Source organism: Schistocerca serialis, chromosome 3 (genome assembly GCF_023864345.2).
Source record: "Schistocerca serialis cubense isolate TAMUIC-IGC-003099 chromosome 3, iqSchSeri2.2, whole genome shotgun sequence".
Lineage (NCBI taxonomy): Eukaryota > Metazoa > Arthropoda > Insecta > Orthoptera > Acrididae > Schistocerca > Schistocerca serialis.
This window is the reverse complement of record NC_064640.1, coordinates 398896462-398917094: the sequence shown is the minus strand read 5'-3', so window position 1 is coordinate 398917094 and position 20633 is coordinate 398896462. Positions and strand designations below refer to the sequence as shown.

The 20633-nt window shown below is 43.9% G+C and overlaps 1 protein-coding gene and 1 non-coding gene across 2 annotated transcripts in view; both read right to left on the bottom strand.

Annotated features, from left to right (window-relative positions):
* LOC126470253 (cysteine dioxygenase type 1) overlaps positions 1–20633 on the bottom strand; it is a 132602-nt gene that overhangs the window by 29700 nt on the left and 82269 nt on the right. The gene's annotated exons all lie outside the window — the stretch shown is intronic.
* Positions 8832–8906, bottom strand: Trnal-caa (transfer RNA leucine (anticodon CAA)). Its single transcript has one exon. It is a non-coding gene; the product is annotated as a tRNA-Leu (tRNA).

Sequence of the window (20633 nt, the reverse complement as noted above, 5' to 3'; positions counted from 1 at the left end):
ATAAAACAATTGACAAAGATAATCAGAAGATTGTTAGTGATGAAACCAAGAAACGGAGAAACATTTTACACCGCCTTTTAGATATTACACTATTTTTAGCGCAGCAAAACCGTACTCTTCACGGTCATTGTGGAAACATGCCAATGAAAAAATTATTGCAGATATCAAAATGCTAAACGTAATAGAATAATTTTTGACAACACTCCCGACGGAAGTAGAACTGACTCACTGAGTCAAATAATTCGATACGCCCGTAAAGAAGACGCATTATGGAAGTTCGAGAATCGTTCTTAGATTTTTTGTTGATGTCAGGAAAGAGTGCAGAGGATGTATTCGACAGCAGCTGGATAATGATGGGCTGGGTATTGCGTTGTTCACGACTAAAGGCACTGTACACATAAATGTCAGATGTACATGGAGGAAATTAATGAAAAATTTTAGAAGAAAGTTCAGAAGCTCTGTTCACTCCCTGTGCTAATCATTCATGGAGTATTTCTGGGATTCGCGCATTCCCATGTTTTCCCTCTAGCGTCACCTGTTTTGCAACTGCAAAACAGATTTATTCTTTTCGTCTTCTGTACTATTATTTCTTAGCACAACCTACCCTGCAACAGTCTTACAACTTTCACCGCCCTGAATGTATTGTGAACAGCAGCTCCCGTATCACACTATCTTGAGGTATGGCTAGACGCTACTTCCGCTTTTGGAGATGCCTCTCCATTAAGAACGACATATTTAGTTTTGCTCGCAAGCAAGCATTCAAGCCATTCGCTTATCTATTCGGTTATTCCACATTCACTTATTTACGTGATTTTCCTAAATCACTCCAGGCAAATGCCGGGATGGTTCCTCTGAAAGGGCACGGCCGTCTTCCTTCCCCATCCTTTCCTAATCCGATGAGACCGATGACCACGCTGTCTGGTCTCCTTCCCCTAATAACCAACCAACCAACTTATTTACGAAACGATATCGAAGGTTCTGTATCTCACGAACGAACATAAAAATATAGGTTTCAGATAACTGATATTATGGAAACCACGTTTGATTACTACAAAGGGGTTGTTCAGTCTTCAGAACAGTGATGATAGGGCGGCCAATCTATGTTCCTAATTGTACGACAAATTAAAGTCAGTGATATAGGTCTATAGTTCTGCGTCATTCTTGTGATTTTCCTGGTCACGTCTCATGTTCCTTTGATCCGGTGGCTTGATCTTTTACTTGTTTACGGCACTAGGTACTTCACGCGGTAAGTTATGGTTTTTTATTTTATGAAAATCGCGTATGTTTTCTAAATAATGAAGTGCATGTATTAAAATTCGGGTTTATAATATTCTTTCTAAGAGATACCATCTACGCTGCCACATGCAGACAACGGGTAACTGAGTACTGCGACACCGCTGGCGTGTTCTAAGTGCATCTTAATCGGAGTGTTTATTTGTTTTTGCTTTATATGTCCTACACCAATTGTAACTTGCTTTCAAGTGTAGAGGAAAACACGTAAGTGCCATCTACCGACAGGATGTAACCCATAATATTCACTTACACTGCAGATGTGACATTTTTTCACTTCAGCGAAAGTTGGTGAACATTGCGGTTACAGATGAAGATGTTAAGCTGAAGCAGATGTAACATGCACAAAACGTCAATGTAGCCCTTAAAAACGGAGTTGCAGCTCCGAAGCGCGTTTGACTAAAACGGAAAAATAAAGTTCTGTGACTGAAGACGACGTCATACTAACAAAAATATTCGTCACCATTAAGCTATACTAACGTCTGTTAAGGGGACATTGTACATAAAATTCGTAGAAATTTGAGATTTTCTGTTTTCTACTCCATAATGTACGTTGGACGTTCCTAAACGTTTTGGTATGTAATACATTAAAATCAGACAGTTGTGAGACATTCAAATAATATTTCGAGTGTTGACTTGTGACTGTCAAATTTCTCGGCTACGCATATACTGCAACAGTTGAGCAGTCATATATTGGGACCTACACAGTCTAGAAGGCTGTGAATTGTTTCGTTTTGTGTCTACTGCTACATCTCAGAAGTTGACATTACGAATAAACAAATCAGTCCTTTGTTTCTGATACTAGTTTTCGTTGAAAGTAGTGTAATTATCGGCTATTTTTGTAGTAAGCTAAGTTCTCTTGCTTTTTATGCGTATATAAAATGACTAAGAGTAAAAGTAACTTCAAGAAACGCAAATTTGCGGTTAACAGATATGCGAGACCTGCATTTTCTTCTGATGTACTATAAAACACGTGCGTTAGCGGTAAAGGAAACCACGATAATGTTTTTGAAGTGACCACGTCCCCTAGTGCATCGAAAAGGAAAGTAACTTTAGATACAGGTGACAGTGGTAAAAGTAATGATATTGCGGACAGCGTCACTATTGATCTGCAAATCCTTGCACATGTTTTTTCTGAAACTGTCTCTTGCTGTCTTTGTGGTAGTGAAGTTAAACTTTATGAGGATATTGGAGCTAGAATAGGTGTATCTAAATTAATTATGAAATGTCAGAAACGCAAAAAAGAAAGGCATTTCATACTTCATCAAAGCTTTCAGCTAATGAATTGTATTAAATTAATGTGAGACTGTTCTATGGCCTTAGATGCATTGGTAAAGGTGCAAGGGCTGCTAATGTTCTCTGCACTGTGTTGAATTTGCCAAAACCACCTTCTATGTATATGAAGTATGTAACAGCAGCCGGCCGCGGTGGCCGTGCGGTTCTAGGCGCTCTAGTCCGGAGCCGCTCTGTTGCTACGGTCGCAGGTTCGAATCCTGCCTCGGGCATGGGTGTATGTGATGTCCTTAGGTTAGTTAGGTTTAAGTAGTTCTAAGTTCTAGGGGACTGATGACCACAGCAGTTGAGTCCCATAGTGCTCAGAGCCATCTGAACCATTTTTTGTAACAGCAATAGGGGACTCTGTAAATGCTGTGGCTGAAGATTCAATGGTTGCTGCTACATCAGAAGCTGTTGAACAAAATGAGGGTGACACAGACATCAGCATTGCTGTGGATGGATCCTGGCAAAAGTGTGGGTTTAGTTCTAAAAATGGTTTTACATCTGCAATAAGTATTGACACTGGAAAAGTTTTGGATTTTGAAGTTCTCAGTAAGTACTGCCAAGGTTTTACAGCGAACCAGAAGAACAGATTACTTCATAAGCAGCAGTGTATAAAAATTATGATGGCACAAGTGGAGGAATGGAAGTGAAAGGAGCAGTTAACATTTTACAGTGTTCGCATAAGGAGAGAGGTGTCAGATATGTGAATTACTTAGGTGATGGAGACAGCAAGGCTTTCATTACAGTACAAGACAGTACACCATGTGATGTTCCTATGCAAAAACTTGAGTGTGTAGTACATGTCAAGAAAAGGGTGGGAACATGTCTGCGTAACCTAAAAACCGAGCTGGGTAACACAAAAATCTCTGACGGCAGGACAATAAAATGTGCTGGAAGACTAATGGACAAAGTAATTGATGAATTACAGGAATATTATGGAAGGCCATTAGAAATAACTGTGACAATTTAGAGGTGATGAAAAGAGCTGTGTGGAGCACTTTCTTTCATCGACTATCAACTGATGAAAAGCTATGTCATGCTTTGTGTCCACCTCCACCAAACACTTGGTGTAAATATAGGCAAGCTGAATTTTCAGGCACCCTGCATGAATGTATACATAAACATTCTCTTCCTCTGGCAGTAATAGAGGCAATCAAGCCTATTTACAGAGATTTGACAAATCCTGAGCTACTAAAGGAGTGCTTGCATAGCAAGACCCAGAATGTGAATGAGTCCCAGTATTGTTGTGTGATGCCGTGTGCCTAAAAATGTTTTTATTGGCCTTATGACTCTAAAGTTAGCAGTTTCTGAGGCTGTAATAACTTTTAATGGTGGGACCTATGAAAGACTTAAGGTTCTGGAGAAGTTAGGGGTAATATTTGCACAGAACACAGCTAAAGGACTGTGGGAACAGGATGAGCTTCATGTACGTGAAGTGGAGTTAGCTGCTCAGCAGACGACAAAAGAAGCAAGAAAGAAAAGGAGAAGGCAAGCACTGGGCTGTTGTGACGCTGAAGAAGACACAGACTATGGGCCAGGTCAATTCTAGTGCATAAAAGACGCAGAAATGTAAGTCTGTATAAGAATTTGTAATAAAAAAGTTTTATACCTCAATATCTCTGAACTTAATTTTTTGCAATAACTGACCCATTTTCTAAAAAAGTACTGATGGTAGAGACATGAAATTTCCACAGCGTGTCAATTGTGAGATTCAACACATATGGAACTAGAATATTTAAAATATCCCGAGTTGTTTTGTTTTTATGTTCATTTATTTACAAAATTCTGTCAGAAAGTTGAGTGTTTGAAAAAAAAAGATAGCATGTCCCACAATACAATTTTAGTAATATTTATAGTTCAGTATATCTGGAAAGGTGCATTCCATAATTATGGAAAATTGTAAGTTGGTGTCTTAAAACGTTTCCAAGATAATGGGTCACAAAATTCGATTATTTAACATTGGCGGCATAGGACATACAATGTCCCCTTAATGCAGCGTCAAACATGATGCCTTTAAGGTAAATGAATGGAGCTCTCTCCATTAGCGTCATAATAGCAACACAGCAGTATTGACTCAAGTTGTGCAATTCAATTGCTCTCTCACTTTCCAAATATTCCATCGTTCATTCTTAAAAGAACATGGTATTCATAGTTCAAACTTGCTCGACGTCATATAACACAAGAAATAAGAAAACGAAATGGAAATGGGTGTTAAGCTTCACATAAGCTAAGTTTTAACCCCTCCATATTGTGAAGATCGACTTTTATAATTGGCAGCTCTACATCACCAATGCTAGGCTGCTCCTGTTACGACCGTCAGATGGTCAGAATCAATAATGCAATCGCCAAATTTAAAATTAATGAACCTTGCATGACAGTCAGAAATGTATGTACGTGTCACAAAATATTTTGAACAAACATACACTCGTATGTAAAGTCTGAGATAGGATGGACACCAAACCACAGCATTTTCAATATTTGGTTTACTCCAAGACAGATGAATTTCGATCATAAGGTGCCAGAAAAATAAACCATATGCAGTCATTTACTCATTAAATGATTGTTTGTATTCACGATATTAATCACTACTCTCTATTGGTTAATTATTTCTGATAATAAACCTATGAAACTTACGAGTGTCACAGGATTGAGAATTACGAACATTCTCAACACAAGAACTGAGTAATTATGTGGCGTTTGTGAACATGTTTATAACCTTGTAGTTGTCTAAATTGCGAGGTAGCTGGATGTCATACAAATACGAACAATAGGAAAAATATATGTTGTGCACTGTCTGGCACTCAAGTCATACTAGTCATGCGATCAGGAGTAGTGTCTTTATCACATTGCATTAGTGGTATTCCATGGATCGCATGGAGAGTGGTCTCTGGAATGTATTAAAGTGCTAGTACTAACTATAAAATAAGATAAAACATTAAATTTAATATTTTTGAGAGCATTTCTCGTGAAGAGCAGCTGTTTATCTTGGTGTTTTAAAATGAACATAAACAGTTTCGACTGCAAGAAACATTTATTTTTGTGGTTACCGGTTTCGGTCGGTTTCTGACCATCTTCAGACCTCACGCCATGACAATAGGTGGTAGTAGTGAATAGAGCTGGCGTTACGAATTCCACGAATGTCAACCACTCAGTTGATTTTCGTGGAGTTCGTAACGCCTGCTCCGCTCACTGCCAGTGCCTTCCATCATGATATGTGGTCTGAAGATGGTCATAAACTGACCGAAACCTGCAACCATAAAAATAAAGGTTTCTTGCGGTCGAGACTGTTTATGTTCATTTTAATAAATTAAATTTAATAGATGATGACTAACTGACAACCTCAGCTGCCGACAGGTGTTGTTGATATACCTCGATATGGACAGCAGGAAATGTGTGCCCCGACCGGGACACGAACCCAGGATCTCCTGCTTACATGGCAGACGCTCTATCCATCTGAGCCACCGAGGACACAGATGAATCGTGCGACTGCAGGGACTTATCCCTTGCACCCTTCCCGTGAGACTCACATTCCCGACTGTCCACAATTCTACGTATGTATTGTACCTTATAGACATTTGCCCACCCACTCTTTACTCGCGCACGCTTTGGCGATTCGCGTAAGATTTTGGGCAACCTGTGCGCATTCGCACAGACAAAGGTCATTGGCTGGGTAGCCTTTAACTATATATACGAAGACAGTAACTTGTTCTCGAAAGAACAGTTACTGTTGATGACCGTGCAGCTTTTCCCACGAATAAATGATGACTAACTGACAACCTCAGCTGCCGACAGGTGTTGTTGATATACCTCGATGTGGACAGCTGAAAATGTGGAGCGTCTGCCATGTAAGCAGGAGATCCCGGTTTCGAGTCCCGGTCAGGGCACACATTTTCAGCTGTCCACATCGAGGTATATCAACAACACCTGTCGGCAGCTGAGGTTGTCAGTTAGTCATCATTTATTCCTGGGAAAGCTCCACGGTCATCAACAGTAACTGTTCTTTCGAGAACAAGTTACTGTCTTCGTATATATAGTTAAAGGCTACCCAGCCATTGACCTTCGTGTGTGCGAATGCGCAATGTTGCCCAAACTCTTACGGGAATCGCCAAAGCGTGCGCGAGTAAAGAGTGGGTGGGCAAATGTCTATAAGGTACAATACATATGTAGAATTGTGGACAGTTGGGAATGTGAGTCTCACGGGAAGCGTGAAAGGGATAAGTCCCTGCAGTCGCGCTATTCATCTGTGTCCTCGGTGGCTCAGATGGATAGAGCGTCTGCCATGTAAGCAGGAGATCCCGGGTTCGTGTCCCGGTCGGAGCACACATTTTCAGCTGTCCACATCGAGGTATATCAACAACACCTGTCGGCAGCTGTGGTTGTCAGTTAGTCATCATTTATTCCTGGGAAAAGCTGCACGGTCATCAACAGTAACTGTTCTTTCGAGAACAAGTTACTGTCTTCGTATATAAATTTAATAGCTCCTGTGAAAATGTTCTTCAATTGAGTAGAAAGATTTACTCAACAGACAGTTCGTTACTTCACACTTAGACTCCACCACTTTATTTACACGACACTTAATGTGCCCTGGCAGGTTGTTGAATACATGTGGACTTATGTATCTGAGTTCTTTCTGAACTAATGTTGACTCCTTGGAAGAGTTTGTTTATGGTCTTTGTGTTATATTCACGTATTTCACTATTTCCGAAAGAAGAGAAATATTGGTAATGATAAAGAACGTTACTGAATGTAAATGTAGCTGTAGTGAAGCAGTTGTCAAAGTTTCTCGATCAATATGATTCTTATAATGCACTTCAGTATACAGTTGTATTTCCCTCAAAAAATGAGTCGATTAGTAAAAGTAATTATGCAGCATAAACTCGTTTCTTCTTTTTTAAAGCACCTCTTGCATTAAACACGCGTGCTGCAAATTTACAAGGGAATTTCATGAATAATGCACATTAATTATTTTTACTTACACGTTTATTTTTGTCACTATCTCTTCCCTGCTTCTCTATGACGGAATCCCAATGTTTTGGAAACTTTATTATTCCAAACAGGACACCACTTCTGTTTGTATGTCGAATGGCTCGGGTAACAGCGGTGGTGGAAAGCTCTTCCAGAGAAAGATAACGATGTTCACGCATACGTTTTTTTCAACTTCGGGAAGAAGTCGAAGTCTGGTAGACTCAAGTACGCGCTGTAGGGAGGATGTGGCAACAGTCCCATCCGTATTCGCGCAGTTTGTGGGCTACAACGTTGCCGATATGCGGGCGAGCATTGTCGTGGAGAACGAGTGGCCCAGCCTCGAGCAAGTGAGGTGGTTTTTTTGCATTTTTCTGCGTTAGTCTTGCATGAAGTTACAATAATACACTGCTGTGACACTTGTTCCACATGAGACTCTCTCCATCATATTTTGGACGTAGGGGATTTGAAGCTTTCGACTCATTCCACTGTGATTTTTAACTCCAGTTCAAAGTCTCTAACACACGTTTCATCAACAGCGACAATTCGACACGAGAATCCTTGACCTTTATGAACGAATTGTTGTTTGTGCAAGGTTGAAGTGTCCAGTCGTTTCTACTTCTCTATAGCAGTCAAACAGTGTGGGACACATCTTGCAGAAATTTTTCTCTTTTTCAAATCATTAGTCAGAATACGGAATACAGATGTTGAGGCAAGTATCATGGTTTCAAAGAGTTCCTCACAAGTCGCAACTGCGATCTTCTTCAAGAACATCTTCCACTTGTCTCACACTTTGTTCATGTGTTGACGTTTTTGGCCTTTCAGGTCTTGGGTTATTGTCTAAGCTCATACGACCACTACGAAAACGATTTACCCAACGTGAAACTGTACTATGGTCCACTGTAAATACATCACAGACTTCACTTAACGCACTGTGGGTTTCTGTCGGGTTTTTGCCGAGTAAAGATTCGATCTTGATGTACGACCTCTGGTCTTCAGCAGTACCGTAACAGCCCTTGAGACGCCTGCAGGGTCCATTTCTACCCCCCGCCAGTTTTATGTTAGAGTACACAGCGAAAAATCAACCACTTACCTCAAGCTCCCAACTACATCTGACGTAATTTTCATTGTTGTTGCATCAAACAATCCACAGTGATACCAGCTTGCGCATTATTTGTGAAATGTACCTCACAATTGAATAAGGCGCTACATTAGTTCTATACAATGGGTTTCCCGAATGAGATTTTCACTCTGCAGCGGAGTGTCCGCTGATATGAAACTTCCTGGTAGATTAAAACTGTGTGCTGGACCGAGACTCGAACTCGGGACCTTTGCCTTTTGTGGGCAAGCGCTCTACCAACTGAGCTACCCAAGCACGACTCACGCCCCATCCTCACAGCTTTACTTCTGCCAGTACCCCGTCTCCTACCTTCCAAACTTTACAGAAGCTCTCCTGCGAACCTTGCAGAACTAGCACTCCTGAAAGAATGAATGTTGCGGAGACATGGCTTTTGGTTCAAATGGCTCTGAGCACTATGGGACTCAACTGCTGAGGACATTAGTCCCCTAGAACTTAGAAGTAGTTAAACCTAACTAACCTAAGGACATCACAAACATCCATGCCCGAGGCAGGATTCGAACCTGCGACCGTAGCGGTCTTGCGGTTCCAGACTGCAGCGCCTTTAACCGCACGGCCACTTCGGCCGGCCAGACATGGCTTAGCGCACACTCCGCTGCAGAGTGAAAATCTCATTCTGGAAATCTCCCCCAGACTGTGGCTAAGCCATGTCTCCGCACTCGTGGAATTAATGCGAGAAATTAAAACTTGTGGTATATTACACACCATTACACAAAGATGGCAATGTCAGGGGTAGTATAGGAATGGAAGTTGTGAGTTCTAGGAGACTACTAAGTGAGTAGAATGCTTTATCATAAAATTTAGTTATAATTTATTAATTTGACAGCGTCAAGAAAGACCAAATTATATTTTCTTGTTGTCCACTTGTTCTGGCTACTTGTCTCATTTATCATTGTACGTAATGAACGAGAAAGAGAAATTGCAGCAGTTTGCGCACAGCAGATCGTAGTTTTGGCCGGCCGTGGTGGCCGAGCGGTTCTATACGCTACAGTCTGGAACCACGCGACCGCTACGGCCGCAGGTTCGAATCCTGCCTCGGGCATGGATGTGTATGATGTTCTTAGGTTAGTTAGGTTTAAGTAGTTCTAAGTTCTAGGGGACTGATGACCTCCGATGTTAAGTCCCATAGTGCTCAGAGCCATTTGAACCATTCGTAGTTTTGATCCGAAGGGATTATAACAGAAGGGATTAAAACTGCGTATCCTCTAATGGACCCACGTGCTCTTGTAAATCAAGTACTTTCTAATTGTACGATTAATATCGTTACTGATATCTCGCTTGTATACGCATAGAAGGATCCTTGTGTTCCATAATTAGGAATGCTCCAGTACCAGATTAGATACAATGTTTCATGTCGAAATCAACACCTAATATGGCATCAATACCTCGATAATATTGGGGCAAAGGTATCGAGAGGAATAGGTTGCTTTTTTATGTATTTTAAGCCTTTTTTTAAGAAGCATAAGCACTTACTTCGGATACAACGCGAAATATGGAAATTATGATGAGTTTCCATGAATCAAAATGAGTATAAAAAATAATAACATAAGCAGAAAAGGAAAAATATTGCAAACACAAATAAAAATATGAGTCTCTACGTAAATAAATGACACATGCAGTACGCTCGTTACAAACAAACCTATTTTCTTAGAGAAAAGTCATATCAACTTCATCCATTCTGTTTGTCATATACAGCCTAAAAATTTTGATTTTATCCTGAACTGCATGAAGTTCACATAGATTTGAGTACTCGAACTACTTTTCCAGGGTAGTAGGTATACTTCCTAACAAAAAAGTGAAGCACCCAGAAGACATAGCCGCATGCCAGCAGGTACGTAAATGGTTAGAGTTACATTACTCTGTGACAAGTAGAGCGGCCAACAGAGTGCATTAGTGTTCATGTTTAGTGTGTTACAAGGCCTGGTGGTGTATACAGGGTATATCACCTAAAACTTGCTCCGCAAATATTACGGAAATGGAAACCGCTACTGATCTGTGGTTTCCACAGAACGGGTTGGTAGTCAGGAGCTCGTACTGTCAGCCAGTCGACAGATTGTAATACTTAGAAAGAGTATTTTTTATGCAAACATACCCTTTTTTAAAAAAAGGAATAACGCCTATTGACATTAACAAACTACAGGTAGAGTAAATTAGAAAGTCTGTGTTTCTTGTAGGATTCTAGTGCGAGTCGTTTACGAGATACAGTATTTTGGAAAATTTCCACGTCAACACTTAATAGTGCCATTCAACCTGCGTAGTTGCTAGGTACGATGTTCTTACGTTTGCTTACAGTGTGCTCGTGTGTTCCTTGAGTGCACTGCGACTTGTAGTCAGTTAGTGTGTTGAAACTTCCCCTTAGAAAAATTGTGAATGACTGTGCTAGTAAACTTCTACGTTATTTGGTACAAAGACAGCTGAGTAAAAGAGAACGTACTGAGACAGTTCTCTCTTTACTTATTCTGATCATCACTAAACTGACACACCACATTTTTTTAGCGCAACGCAATCTAACTTTCAATAATCCCTACAAAAGAATGGCCCTGACTAACAATAACCTATACCTTTCATGAATCACTTACCTCACAAAAATTTTCGTTACTCGAACTACTACAATACAGCGAGCGCCAGTACTGTCAGCTAAATAAAAGAAGGCAGTAACTACTGAAGGCACTAACTACTGATAGGCATAGTTAGCAAATGAAAGATTTTGATAGAGAACAAACAATGTATTTACCTTAATAGCGTGCAAAAGTCATAATATATATATTATTGTTTAATTTGATGTCACAAAATTATATATATATATATATATATATATATATATATATATACACTCCTGGAAATGGAAAAAAGAACACATTGACACCGGTGTGTCAGACCCACCATACTTGCTCCGGACACTGCGAGAGGGCTGTACAAGCAATGATCACACGCACGGCACAGCGGACACACCAGGAACCGCGGTGTTGGCCGTCGAATGGCGCTAGCTGCGCAGCATTTGTGCACCGCCGCCGTCAGTGTCAGCCAGTTTGCCGTGGCATACGGAGCTCCATCGCAGTCCTTAACACTGGTAGCATGCCGCGACAGCGTGGACGTGAACCGTATGTGCAGTTGACGGACTTTGAGCGAGGGCGTATAGTGGGCATGCGGGAGGCCGGGTGGACGTACCGCCGAATTGCTCAACACGTGGGGCGTGAGGTCTCCACAGTACATCGATGTTGTCGCCAGTGGTCGGCGGAAGGTGCACGTGCCCGTCGACCTGGGACCGGACCGCAGCGACGCACGGATGCACGCCAAGACCGTAGGATCCTACGCAGTGCCGTAGGGGACCGCACCGCCACTTCCCAGCAAATTAGGGACACTGTTGCTCCTGGGGTATCGGCGAGGACCATTCGCAACCGTCTCCATGAAGCTGGGCTACGGTCCCGCTCACCGTTAGCCGTCTTCCGCTCACGCCCCAACATCGTGCAGCCCGCCTCCAGTGGTGTCGCGACAGGCGTGAATGGAGGGATGAATGGAGACGTGTCGTCTTCAGCGATGTGAGTCGCATCTGCCTTGATGCCAATGATGGTCGTATGCGTGTTTGGTGCCGTGCAGGTGAGCGCCACAATCAGGACTGCATACGACCGAGGCACACAGGGCCGACACCCGGCATCATGGTGTGGGGAGCGATCTCCTACACTGGCCGTACACCACTGGTGATCGTCGAGGGGACACTGAATAGTGCACGGTACATCCAAACCATCATTGAACCCATCGTTCTACCATTCCTAGACCGGCAAGGGAACTTGCTGTTCCAACAGGACAATGCACGTCCGCATGTATCCCGTGCCACCCAACGTGCTCTAGAAGGTGTAAGTCAACTACCCTGGCCAGCAAGATCTCCGGATCTGTCCCCCATTGAGCATGTTTGGGACTGGATGAATCGTCGTCTCACGCGGTCTGCACGTCCAGCACGAACGCTGGTCCAACTGAGGCGCCAGGTGGAAATGGCATGGCAAGCCGTTCCACAGGACTACATCCAGCATCTCTATGATCGTCTCCATGGGAGAATAGCAGCCTGCATTGCTGCGAAAGGTGGATATACACTGTACTAGTGCCGACATTGTGCATGCTCTGTTGCCTGTGTCTATGTGCCTGTGGTTCTGTCAGTGTGATCATGTGATGTATCTGACTCCAGGAATGTGTCAATAAAGTTTCCCCTTCCTGGGACAATGAAGGGGACGTTGGGTGTCCCAGGAAGGGGAAACTTTATTGACACATTCCTGGGGTCAGATACATCACATGATCACACTGACAGAACCACAGGCACATAGACACAGGCAACAGAGCATGCACAATGTCGGCACTAGTACAGTGTATATCCACCTTTCGCAGCAATGCAGGCTGCTATTCTCACATGGAGACGATCGTAGAGATGCTGGATGTAGTCCTGTGGAACGGCTTGCCATGCCATTTCCACCTGGCGCCTCAGTTGGACCGGCGTTCGTGCTGGACGTGCAGACCGCGTGAGACGACGCTTCATCCAGTCCCAAACATGCTCAATGGGGGACAGATCCGGAGATCTTGCTGGCCAGGGTAGTTGACTTACACCTTCTAGAGCACGTTGGGTGGCACGGGATACATGCACGTGCACCTTCCGCCGACCACTGGCGACAACATCGATGTACTGTGGAGACCTCACGCCCCACGTGTTGAGCAATTCGGCGATACGTCCACCCGGCCTCCCGCATGCCCACTATACGCCCTCGCTCAAAGTCCGTCAACTGCACATACGGTTCACGTCCACGCTGTCGCGGCATGCTACCAGTGTTAAAGACGGCGATGGAGCTCCGTATGCCACGGCAAACTGGCTGACACTGACGGCGGCGGTGCACAAATGCTGCGCAGCTAGCGCCATTCGACGGCCAACACCGCGGTTCCTGGTGTGTCCGCTGTGCCGTGCGTGTGATCATTGCTTGTACAGCCCTCTCGCAGTGTCCGGAGCAAGTATGGTGGGTCTGACACACCGGTGTCAATGTGTACTTTTTTCCATTTCCAGGAGTATATATATATATATATATATATATATATATATATATATATATATATATATATATATATAAAATTTTGTGACATCAAATTAAACAAATTTCCTTTTTCTGAAGGACACACGTCCAGATAGTCCGTTCAAAACTGGCATCTCTCTCCACAATCCACCACTGCTGGCGGCTCACCTCCAACTGCGCAACGCTACTCGCTGTTCACATCCAACTGCCCACCACTACAATAGCGGATATTACAACAATGCCAACCAGAAACAGACTGCACACATCACAGTCAGTGATTTTCACACAGAGCGCAACGTGGCGTTACCAACATAAATACCTAAACAGCCTACTTACAGTGTGAAAGTCCAAACAGGAGGTCGTGAGTGGACGATGGGATTTACCAATGCGGAAAAAATTGACATGCTCATGGGTGTATGGAGAGTGTATGAAGAATGCAGTTCGTTCTTGTACGGTATATCCGGCAAGACGTTCCAGAAGATGTCAACCACCTAGGCAATTATTTTTCACCCTCTTCAACCACTTACGTGAAAGTGGTAGCGTAATACCTAGGCAACGTGACAGAAGGAAACAAGTGACGACAGAAGATGGAGAAATCAATGATCTCACTGTTGTTGTAGTTGATCCGCACTTTAGCTCCTGCACAATCGCACGACGAAGTGGCATGAGTCAGGAAAGTGTCTTACACATTCTCCATCGACATAGGTTTCATCCATATCAGATCAGTCTCCATCAAGAGCTGCATGGAAACAGTTATGAGAATCGTGTTAACTACTGTACATCGGCATTAGGCAGGATACTCCAGAAGTGCCATGTATCATGTTTATTGATGAAGCCACATTTAGCAGTCATGTCCCCGCAAACCGCTGAAACATGAAACATGCTTCGCCAAGAGGAACGTCAGCGTCCACGGAGTATAAACATGTGGTGTGGGATAGTGAGCCGTCATCTATAGGCCCATTTTTCAGAGACAGAACACTTTACATGCGTAAGTATCGTCTCCTCCTAACAGACCATCTTCCACGGATGTCAGAAGATGTTACTCTGCAGACTAGGGGGAACCTGCGGTACCAACATGATGGCTGTCCAGCACATAGTGCACGAAGTACGACAACATGTCTTCACGAATTGTTTGCAAATCGTTGGATTGGACGCAAGGGGTCTGTACCTTGCCCGCCCTTTCCCTAGATTTGACACCTATAGAATTTTTCTGTGGGGAAATCTGAAAGACGCTGTATGCAAGGACATACGAACTACACCCGATGATACGCAACGATGTATTACTGCAACGTGCACGGACATCTGCGCTGAAAGCACTTGTGGTAGCAGTCGTTCAATACCAGTGTGGAAGCGTGTGTTGCAGCTGTCGATGGTCATTTTGAACACAACCTGAGATGGTCAGTTGCCTCTTTACTGGTCAGAATCCACATAATTAGTATATGCACTTGTGTTGTACTTCGTGTGTCCTATCACAGGTATTGCAAAAGTGTCGGTGCGGGAACTTTTCAAAATACGAAATCTAGCAAACCTCTAGCACTAAAATCCTGCAACAAGCATAACTGACATTCTAATTTACCCTACTTTTAGTTTGTTAATGTCAATAGGCATTGTTCCATTTCAAAAAGCGTATCTTGGCACAAAAAATACACTTTCTAAGTATTATTACGACTGTTGATTGGCTAACAATACGAGTCCCTGACTGCCAATCTGTTCTACGAAAACCGCATATAATAGCACTTTCCATTTACGCAATATCTGCGGTGCAAGTTTTAGGTGATTCACCCTGTACAAGGAAGGTGAACAGAGTCAGATGTTGAGCGATCACTGTGAAAGTTCGGAGATGCCGCGGGCCGCATGGTACAGAAGCCAGATTTCTGAGCATTCAAATGTAACGGTGACGCGATGTTTGACTAAATGGGAACGTAATCTACATCTGCATTTACATCTACATGGATACTTTGCAAATCTCACTTAAGTGCCTGGAAGATGTTCAGCGAACCACCGTCACAATAATTCTCTGTTATCCCAATCTCGAAGAGCTCGTGGAAAAACGTACACCTATATTTTTCCGTGCGAGGTCTGATTATCCTTATTTTATTATGACGATCGTTTCTCCCTATCTAGGTCGGCGTGAACAAAATATTTTTGCATTCGGAGGAGAAAGTTAGTGATTGAAATTTCGTGAGAACATTCCGCCGCAACGAAAAAGCCTTTGTTTTAATGACAGCCACTCCAAATCCTATATCATGTCAATGACACTCTTTCCCCTATTCCTCGATAATACGAAACGTGCTGCTCTTCTTTGAGCTTTCTCGATGTACTCTGTTAATCCACCGCACAGCAGTACTCCAAAAGAGGACGGACAAGCGTAGTATAGGCAGTCTCTTTAATAGATCTGTTGCATCGTCTAAGTGTCCTACCAACAAAACATAGTCTTTGGCTAGCCTTCCCCACAACATTATCTATGTGTTCTTTCCAATTTAAGTTGTTCGTAATTATAATTCCTATGTACTTAGTTGAATTCACGGCCTTTAGTTTTGACTGACTTATCGTGTAACCGTAGCTTAACGGATTCTTGTAGCACACATATGGATGACCTCACACATTTCATTATTTCATTATTGCCTATTTTCGCACCATACAGATATCTTTATTAAATCGTTTTGCAATTTGTTTTGATCTTCTCATGACTCTACTAGGCAATAAATGACAGCATCATCTGCAGACAACTTAAGACGGCTGCTCATATTGTCACCTAAATCGTTTATATCTACACTCCTGGAAATTGAAATAAGAACACCGTGAATTCATTGTCCCAGGAAGGGGAAACTTTATTGACACATTCCTGGGGTCAGATACATCACATGATCACACTCACAGAACCACAGGCACATAGACACAGGCAACAGAGCATGCACAATGTCGGCACTAGTACAGTGTATATCCACCTTTCGCAGCAATGCAGGCTGCTATTCTCCCATGGAGACGATCGTAGAGATGCTGGATGTAGTCCTGTGGAACGGCTTGCCATGCCATTTCCACCTGGCGCCTCAGTTGGACCAGCGTTCGTGCTGGACGTGCAGACCGCGTGAGACGACGCTTCATCCAGTCCCAAACGTGCTCAATGGGGGACAGATCCGGAGATCTTGCTGGCCAGGGTAGTTGACTTACACCTTCTAGAGCACGTTGGGTGGCACGGGATACATGCGGACGTGCATTGTCCTGTTGGAACAGCAAGTTCCCTTGCCGGTCTACGAATGGTAGAACGATGGGTTCGATGACGGTTTGGATGTACCGTGCACTATTCAGTGTCCCCTCGACGATCACCAGTGGTGTACGGCCAGTGTAGGAGATCGCTCCCCACACCATGATGCCGGGTGTTGGCCCTGTGTGCCTCGGTCGTATGCAGTCCTGATTGTGGCGCTCACCTGCACGGCGCCAAACACGCATACGACCATCATTGGCACCAAGGCAGAAGCGACTCTCATCGCTGAAGACGACACGTCTCCATTCGTCCCTCCATTCACGCCTGTCGCGACACCACTGGAGGCGGGCTGCACGATGTTGGGGCGTGAGCGGAAGACGGCCTAACGGTGTGCGGGACCGTAGCCCAGCTTCATGGAGACGGTTGCGAATGGTCCTCGCCGATACCCCAGGAGCAACAGTGTCCCTAATTTGCTGGGAGGTGGCGGTGCAGTCCCCTACGGCACTGCGTAGGATCCTATGGTCTTGGCGTGCATCCGTGCGTCGCTGCGGTCCGGTCCCAGGTCGACGGGCACGTGCACCCTCCGCCGACCACTGGCGACAACATCGATGTACTGTGGAGACCTCACGCTCCACGTGTTGAGCAATTCGGCAGTACGTCCACCCGGCCTCCCGCATGCCCACTATACGCCCTCGCTCAAAGTCCGTCAACTGCACATACGGTTCACGTCCACGCTGTCGCGGCATGCTACCAGTGTTAAAGACTGCGATGGAGCTCCGTATGCCACGGAAAACTGGCTGACACTGACGGCGGCGGTGCACAAACGCTGCGCAGCTAGCGCCATTCGACGGCCAACACCGCGGTTCCTGGTGTGTCCGCTGTGCCGTGCGTGTGATCATTGCTTGTACAGCCCTCTCGCAGTGTCCGGAGCAAGTATGGTGGGTCTGACACACCGGTGTCAATGTGTTCTTTTTTCCATTTCCAGGAGTGTATAAGAAACAGCAAAGGGCCTATAACACTACCTCGGTACACGGCGGGAATCAATTCTGTTTTACTCAATGACTTCCGGCAAATTATAACGAACTGTGACCTCTTAGACAGGAAATCACGGATCCATTCGCATAACTGAGACGAATTTCCATTACCACGCAATCTGACTACAAACCGCTTGTGAGGTATAGTATCAAAAGCCTTCTGGAAATCTAGAAATACGGAATCAATTTGAAATCCCTTGTAAGTAGCACTCAACACTTCGGTGAGCAAAGATCTAGTTGTGTTTCCCAAGAACGATGCTTTCTAAATCCGTGTTGACTGTGTGCCAATAGACCGTCCTGTTTGAGGTAATTCATAATGTCCGAAAACAATATACGTTCTAAAATCCTGCTGAATATCGCCGTTAATGATATGGGATTGTAATTTAATGGATTACCCCTACTGCGTTTCTTGAACACTGGTGCGACCTGCGCAGCTTTCCAGTAGTCGGGTATGCATTTTTCTTCCAGAGAGCGGTTGTATATGATTGCCAAGTGTGGAGCTATTGCATCAGCATACTCTGAAAGGAACCTAATTGGTATACAGTCTGGACCGGAAGACTTGCTTTTATTGATTGAAGTTCCTTCAATACCCCGAAGATATCTAATTCTACGTTAGTCATGTTGGTAGCTGCTCTTGATTCGGTTTCTGGGATATTTACTTCGTCTTCTTTGGTCAAGGAATTTCGTAAGACTGTGTTTAGTAGCCGGCCGGTGTGGCCGTGCGGTTCTAGGCGCTTCAGTCTGGAGCCGCGTGACCGCTACGGTCGCAGGTTCGAATCCTGCCTCGGGCATGGACGTGTGTGATGTCCTTAGATTAGTTAGGTTTAAGTAGTTCTAAGTTCTAGGGGACTGATGACCACAGATGTTAAATCCCATAGTGCTCAGAGCCATTTGAACCATTTTTGTGTTTAGTAACTTCGCTTTGGCAGCACTGTCATCGATAGTATTTCCACTGCTATTGGGCAGAGAAGGCATTGATTGAGTGTTGCTGCTTGCATACTTTACACACGACCAGAATCTCTTTGGATTGGATTTTCTGCCAGGTTTCGAGACAAAGTGTGCGTATGTGTGTGAATTCCTAAGGGTGATGAGGTCATCGGTCCTTAGACTTACACACCACTTAAACTAACTTAAACTAACTTAGGCTAAGGACAACACACACACCCGTGCCCGAAGGAGGACTCCAACCTCCGGCGGGAGGGGACGCGCAATTCGTGACATGGCGCCTCTAACCGCGCGGCCTCGAGACAAAGTTTCGTTGTAGAAGCTATTATAAGCATCTCTCATTGAAGTGAATTTCAAGCTTCTGTAAAAGGTCGGCGATCTTCGAGATTTTTCTTTCATTTAAATTTCTCACGCTTTTTTTTTTCTGACGCCTCTGTGTATCAAGGGGAATCCACTCTGTCGTCTGCTAATTTATTTGGTATAAATCTGTCAACTGCCGTCGATACTATTTCTTTGAATTAGGGCCACATCTGATCTACACTTACATTGTCAATTTGGAAGGAGTGGACATTATCTCCCAGGAAGGCGTAAAGTGAATTTTTATCTGTTCTTTTGAATACGTATATTTGTCGTTTATTGTTGGAGGATTTGGGGGTTACAATATTCAGTCTCGCTACGACAGCCCTGTGTTCACTGTTCGTTTTATACTCGCTATTAGCTCAGGATTATTTGTTGCTAAGGGGTCAAGTGTGTTTTCACAGCCATTTACTATTCGAGTGGGTTCATGAACTAACTGCTTGAAATAATTTTTAGAGAATGCGTTTAGCATAATTTCGAACGGTATTTCATGCGTACCTCCAGATTTAAACATGTATTTTCACCACCACATCGAAGGTAAAATGAATTCACGACCAACTATAACTGCATAAGTCGGGTACGTGTCTGAAATTAGACTCAAGTTTTATTTGGACAGTACAGATATTGTATCACCTGAGTTTGGTGGTCGGTAAAAGAATCCAGTTGTTATTTTATTCCGGTTGCCAAGAATGACCTCTACCTATACTAACTCACAGGAACTATCTACTTCAATTTCGCTACAAGATAAACTATTTATAACAGCAAAAAACACGCCACCGTCAACTGTGTTTAGCTTATCCCTTCTGAACACCGTTAGCTCCTTCCCAAAAATTTCGGCTGAACTTATCTCCAGATTTAGCCAGCTTTCAGTGCCTATATCGATTTGAGCGCTTCGACCTCTGGTACTTCGCCAAGACAGCTACGATGACTTACAACTGTTATACCGATGGTTCGTAGATCTATGTTCTTCCTGTGATCGACTTGCTCCCTTTGAGACTGAAGCCCTTTTTGTGTTTCCCGAGACCCTCCAACCTAAAAAACGTCCAGTCCACGCCACACAACCCCTGCTAGCCATGTAGCCGGCTTCTGCGTGTAGTGGACTCCTGACCTCTTTAGTGGAAACCGAAAGCCAACCATCCTATGGTTCAAGTCGAGGAATCTGCAGTCTACACGGTCGCAGAACCGTCTGAGCCTCTGATTCAGATCCTCCGCTCGGCTCTGTACCAGAGATCCGCAATCGGTCCCGTCGACTGTGCTGCAAATGGTGAGCTCTGCTTTCATCTCGCTAGCAAGATTGGCAGCCTTTACCACTTCTGGCACGTATGTTTGTCGTCATGATTCCGGACGACCATGTTTGACCACAACATGGGAGGATC